The sequence below is a fragment of the Camellia sinensis genome, chromosome 15 (genome assembly GCF_055761805.1).
Source record: "Camellia sinensis isolate YWXY chromosome 15, ASM5576180v1, whole genome shotgun sequence".
NCBI lineage: Eukaryota > Viridiplantae > Streptophyta > Magnoliopsida > Ericales > Theaceae > Camellia > Camellia sinensis.
Genome location: NC_138975.1, coordinates 113,800,291 through 113,806,200, shown reverse-complemented (window position 1 = coordinate 113,806,200; position 5,910 = coordinate 113,800,291). Strand labels below are relative to the sequence as shown.

The 5,910-nt window shown below is 36.6% G+C and overlaps 1 pseudogene across 1 annotated transcript; it reads left to right on the top strand.

Moving 5' to 3' along the window:
* Nucleotides 1-3,754: 3,754 nt before the first annotated feature.
* LOC114293477 (uncharacterized) lies at nucleotides 3,755-5,575 on the top strand (annotated as a pseudogene). The gene is made up of 4 exons (XR_014356894.1): nucleotides 3,755-3,971; nucleotides 4,085-4,196; nucleotides 5,096-5,238; nucleotides 5,358-5,575. The product of XR_014356894.1 is annotated as an uncharacterized LOC114293477 (transcript).
* The last annotated feature ends 335 nt before the right edge of the window (nucleotides 5,576-5,910 follow it).

Below are 5,910 nucleotides of genomic sequence, written 5' to 3'. Positions count from 1 at the left end.
TGAATGAGGTAAAATCATTTGCAATTTTAGGCAGTTTGATGAATGAAAAAAACCATTTAGTAGTTATTGAATGTGGCAATTATTAGATGTGAAGGGCATTCTTTTTTTATTTTTTCAGAAAGTGACAATGTTCACACAGAGATGTGTTTCTATGAAGGTAGAATTCCTCATATTGCTATAATTGCTAGTAATGTTTCTTATGACCTGGGATATTTTCATCTAGCGTTACTTATGATTACAAGTTTTGAGACTAGGTGTTATTTGATTGGTGAAAATGCAGATACTGTATTGGAAATTTTGGTAGTGATTGGACTTCAATGTCATGACATTAGGTGACCTACCTGAATCTTTTTTTCTGTTATACTCTATCAAGGGCCATATGCTCGCTTAAATTAAGTAAATTCTTATCCTTATTTACTACATTAGCCCATGTCAAAGTAGGTCTTTCCCTCCTCCCTAGCGTTTCCATTAACTGTGATCCTATCAAACATCCTTGCTGTTGCCTCTATCGGTCTTCATTATACACGACAAAACCATTATAATTTGTTCCCTCTCAACTTATGTTCAGTTGGTGCTACTTTTACTGTTTCACAAACAAACTTATTTCTGATTCTACCTTTCATGGTCTTACCATATATTCACCTCAACATTTTCATCTCAGTTACATTCATTTTCCTTATGTGTTATTTCTTAGTTTGTTAACATTTGTCTCATGATGCACTGCTGACCTTATAACTGCTCTATAATTTTTTTTCCAATTATGTTGGTATACGTCGATCACTTAATATGTCAGAAGTATTCCTCCACTCTAACCAACCCACTTTAGTTTGTGGGCCACATCATCTCCAATCTCTCAATCCTTATTAATAATTGAATCTAGATAATGAAATTGTTTACTCTTAAGTATCTCTTGGTTTTCAATTTTCACTTTTCCTCATTATTAGAAATCAAAGATAATAAATTATCTCAAAAGTGTTAATTTCTTAGCCAGCTCAACTGTAAAAAATTTCATTATTCTATTGTTTGTTGTCAAATGTTCTCATTTTTATTTTTATTTTTGTTTTGCATAGTTTGTTCTTATATTTATTTTTGTTACCTTGCTGGCTCAGTCACTTACATATTTCGTGCCCTATTCTTTCTTGTAGTTTGTTATCTATTTTCCTAAGATTGCACTAGAAACTATAAGATTTCTTTACGGGGTGAAAGGACAAAACAAGCAGACCTAAACACACGAATGAGGGAGTAATTGGAAAATTGAGAAAACAGAGCCTCGTAAGGAGATCGACCAGAGAGAAGGAGAGTAGGCATACAGTTGAGAAGAAAAACAGCAATAAGAACTGCTTCACACCAAGATGAGAGGTAGAGAGAAGAAGAAACCTAGCTGTTTCAAGGAGATGACGGTATTTACGCTCAGCTTGACCATTTTGGACAGGTGTATCAGTACAAGAAGTTTGGTGAATAGTACCCAAATTTGCCAAATATTCACGGAAGCTAGTTTTAAAATATTCTCCACCCAAGTCAGACTGTAACAATTTAATAGTAGACCCAAACTGTAGTGACCATAAACTGAAAATTACGGTATATCTGGTAGAAGGCAAATTTATAAGTCATAAGGTAAATCCAAGTGTAACAGGTACAGTCATCAACAAATGAAATATAGTATGTAGGACCCCCTTTAGTGGAATAGGAAAAGGACCCCAGACATCAGTATGAACTAAAGAAAATGGTGTATCAAATATAGAAGTACTTTTACGAAAAGGTAAGGTTATCATTTTGGTAAGTTGAGTAGAAGAAACTTTACCCAATATACTTGACTGAGTTAAAGACCATAAGCGGTCAGCAAACAAATGCTCTAATCTGGAATGTTACAAATAGAAAGGACTTGATAGATAATCTAACTGAAAGAAGAAAAGACAGTTGAAGAGGTAGTCATAGGCAGATGCAGGCTCTTCACCACATAGAGGTCTCCAACTTTGTGGCCAGTCCCAATCTGCTGCTTGGACATCCGATCCTGCATAGAACAGATGGAAAAAGAAAAAATAACATTAAAACTAGAGGCATTAAGCTGACTGATAGATAATAAATTGACAGATAACTGAGGAACATGTAAGACAGATAGAATAGAGACATCATACATAGCAGATAGTGACCCAACAGATATAACAAATATACCAGACCCATTAGCAACATTAACAGTGATAAGAAAGAGAGGAGGAGTACAATTTTGAAGTAAGGAGAGATGGACAGTCATATGATGAGAGGAACCAGAGTAAAAAATCTAGATAGATGAAGAGATACTTGAAGAAGACCCAAGCAAATTTGAATAAGTAGAGGAAACAACGGAGGCAGACAAGAATGGTTGGGAGGTAGACAGTATATGCTGAAGTTGACCAATCTGAGCACTCAAGGAAGCCAAGTCAGAATCAAGAGCCGAAACAGGAGCAATATAAGTGGTGGGAGGCCGAAGCGTACTCTGAAGAGGAGCACTGAACTAAGTCTGAGTTGCTGGGAAGACGAGGCAGGCAGACGTCCCCTATTGGGATAGTGATATTTCCAATGGCTTCTCTGATGGCAGTAAGCACAATCATCTGAAGCCAGTAGCCTATTTTTGGGCCTAGCCATTTTATTATCCGTCATTGTAATGAACTAGCAAGAACAATAGAAAAGATCCAAAGAAAGGAGAGCCAATACGCAAATAGGGATATCCACTGGGGTCAAAGAATAATAAGCACTAAATTACTAAGTGAATAACACCTCAGATAAGGAACCGGATGATAATACCTCATATGGGTCAAATATCCAAACCCAGTTCAGAAAGACAATCTTCGCGATGTGAAGCTGAGCCAGAGAGACGATAGTGAATCAAAACGAGAGAGTGACCAACCAGACGAAGCCCTCACACACAGTCGTGATCCACGACTTACAATCCATGAACCAGAGAGGGCTACGTTGCAGCAAAGACCACCTACACGAATCAGATGACTAGGTGGGTCGATTTAACGAAACAGATGAGTCGACTTAAACAGATGGGTTGACTTAGATGACCAAATGGGTCAACTCAAACAAATGACCAAACAAGCCAAACCCAATCTCGAATCAGACCAACAAGAGAACCACAATCGATGGATTGCGATTCAAACTCATATGGGTCGCACGAATCTAGAAAGCTAAACCAAAGAAGAATCGACATTGGCTGCTAGGGTTTTGAACATAGCTTTAATACCATGTAAGATTTCTGAATGACTTCTGTATATTCAATTGTGTTTCTAATACAAGAGTACCACGATTTATATAACAAACTAACCCTAAGACTGAAAAGGAAACTAGAATAACTACTCAATCCCTAAAAATCCCTAAAATATACAAAAAAATATGTACTACCATATATACATAAAACCTAATATTTTCACAATGGATTTGAGTGTGGATGTGGATTCAAATCTAAGGATTTAAATCTAAAATGCTAAGAATTAGTAGATGCATTTGGGAACATACACAGATACACACACACACACACACACACACAACAACATACATATAGATAACTATATAGTGTTTGAGCTATTTGTAGAAAATCATGGAGGGGGAGAGAGAGTTGGCTCAAGCAAATTCGAACATAGCCCAAAAGTAATATATTTCTTAGGAATGAGCTCTAGCAAGTCTTACTATATGTTAAACATATCTGTTATGTATGAGATAATGGTTATCTTAATTTACTTGCCTTTAGGCAATTGTTGTTTTATGGTGTGTGATTTTAAGCTCTTCCAGTGCTTACTCCTTGTTCATTAAGGTCTTCATATTGTGGTTTTGTATAGAAGGTTAAAGAGTCATGTGTAAGGACTCAAAGCCAAAGGAGTCAGGAGGAAAGGGAAAGGGAAAACAGGCAGCGGGAGAAAGTGATGATACTGTTTCAAAAGGTAAAGGAAAAGGAGCAAACACAGATGGGCTTGGCACCTGCACATATGTCAAAGGTTGTTTCTTTCCCTTAATCTGTTTTTCAGGAGCTTCTATCTTTTTTTAACTGCAATTTATCTAGTATGTTGAGTCTCCTAATTTGACTCTCGGTTTTGGATTTTGTTTTTAGCAAGGCATATCTTATGTGAGAAGCAAGGGAAGATTAATGCAGCATACAAGAAGCGAGAAAAGATGGATGGCTTAGTAATGGAGACGAGGTTCCACCTGCTGAGTTTGCAGAGGTGATTTCCCCATTACATTATCCATTTTCTCATTATTTTTTAACACATTTAGTTTAAAACTTTTACACTTGGTGGTCAAGGTTTTGTCGGTATCAATTTCTGGTTTTGAACTTGGAGGGGGTCATTTTTTACTCTTTCATATTTTTGTAATGATTTATGATCTTGATGGTGAACCTGATTCAATTGTATTTAGTTGGTTTTTATTTAGGTATTTAATGGGTTCATCATTTTCACTTAGCTACTTAATTGCTTTCAAGCCTTCTAAAATGTGCTAAATAATCATGATCGCTTCAACTTAATGATTATTATAACAGTTTTGAAGTACTACATTACAAAACCTTGGTCATTGGAAACAAATTACATGAACACACCATGTTGAAAGTTAACTAATGGTCCATATGTTTGGGTGAGAAAATGTTTTTCTTATTTTTTGGCATTTGGTACAATGGAAAATGAAAGTCAACAAAAAATGTCCTATGGTAAAAATAAACCTATTTGGGCGGAAAATGGTTGCACTTTTAAAAAGTGCAAAACGTTTTCCAAACTAAAGTCTTACCAATCCCACCACACTACCACCAGCAACACCACCACCACACTACCACCACCACTACCACAACCTCCTCCACATCACCACCCCTGCTCTTGCCACCATCGCCGTCACCCTGTTGCCACCTCCTTACCACCACTAATACAACTGTTAGTACATTAGTTTTAAGGACGCAAAATGTTTTTCGTTGGAAAATGTTTTTCGCTGAAACAAAAGGAGCGTAAGAAAATGGCTCAGGTGTTCTCTGTACAATCTCCTATAGAGAATTTTTGACCGAGATATTGTCTCAGGAATATTTGAAAGAGCCATAACACTGACATCTTTGCCCTGCTTTTCTGTCTTTTTCTTCCAGCTAGCAGCAGAATATTCAGAGTGTCCATCAGGGAAGAAGGGTCGAGACTTGGGATGGTTTCCGCGTGGTAAGATGGCTGGCCTATTTCAGGATGTTGCTTTTAGCACAACTGTTGGAGCTACCAGTGCACCATTTAAATCAACGTATGCTAATTTAATTCCTGATTTTTGCTCCGCAAACCTGCTAACCATATGTTAAGTTTTATCTTATGATGTTCATGTTGCTCAGACCGGCTAAATTTGTTATGCTATTGATGATACAGGAATGGATACCACATTATCTTGTCCTAATGGAGAAAGAATTGATAGAACTTGGCATTCAAAGTTGTGCTCTCTCGGATTATTAACCACCAAATCAAAGTAAGCATTGTGTATTTATCTATGTGAGACTTTGGCTTGATTGTGGCATGGTTTTTAGAACATAATTGACTCAATGATGCTTCAACCTTTTAGACGTTGGTTTGATAAGTAGTTTTTTTTTTTTTTTTTTTTTTTAAAATTTTTTGGTAGTCCACTTTCTGTTATATAGAGTTCTGACGGCTGGATTTGGTCTTCATTGTAGTCCACTCTGTTAAAAATCATTTGATAATCAAAGGTTTTGCATGGAATCCACTGATCCTTTGGGTATGTTTGTTTGGACGGACTGGATAAGGGGGATTGTAATCAATCGGACTATTAGTCCTGAGATACATTGCCCCTGACTATTTGGTTGGACTGGATTTGTATCTTATGTTTGTTTAGTCATGGGATTAAATATCTGAATTAGACTATTTTTGTGAATCCAATCTTTGGTTAGACGGACTAGATAAGGATAAA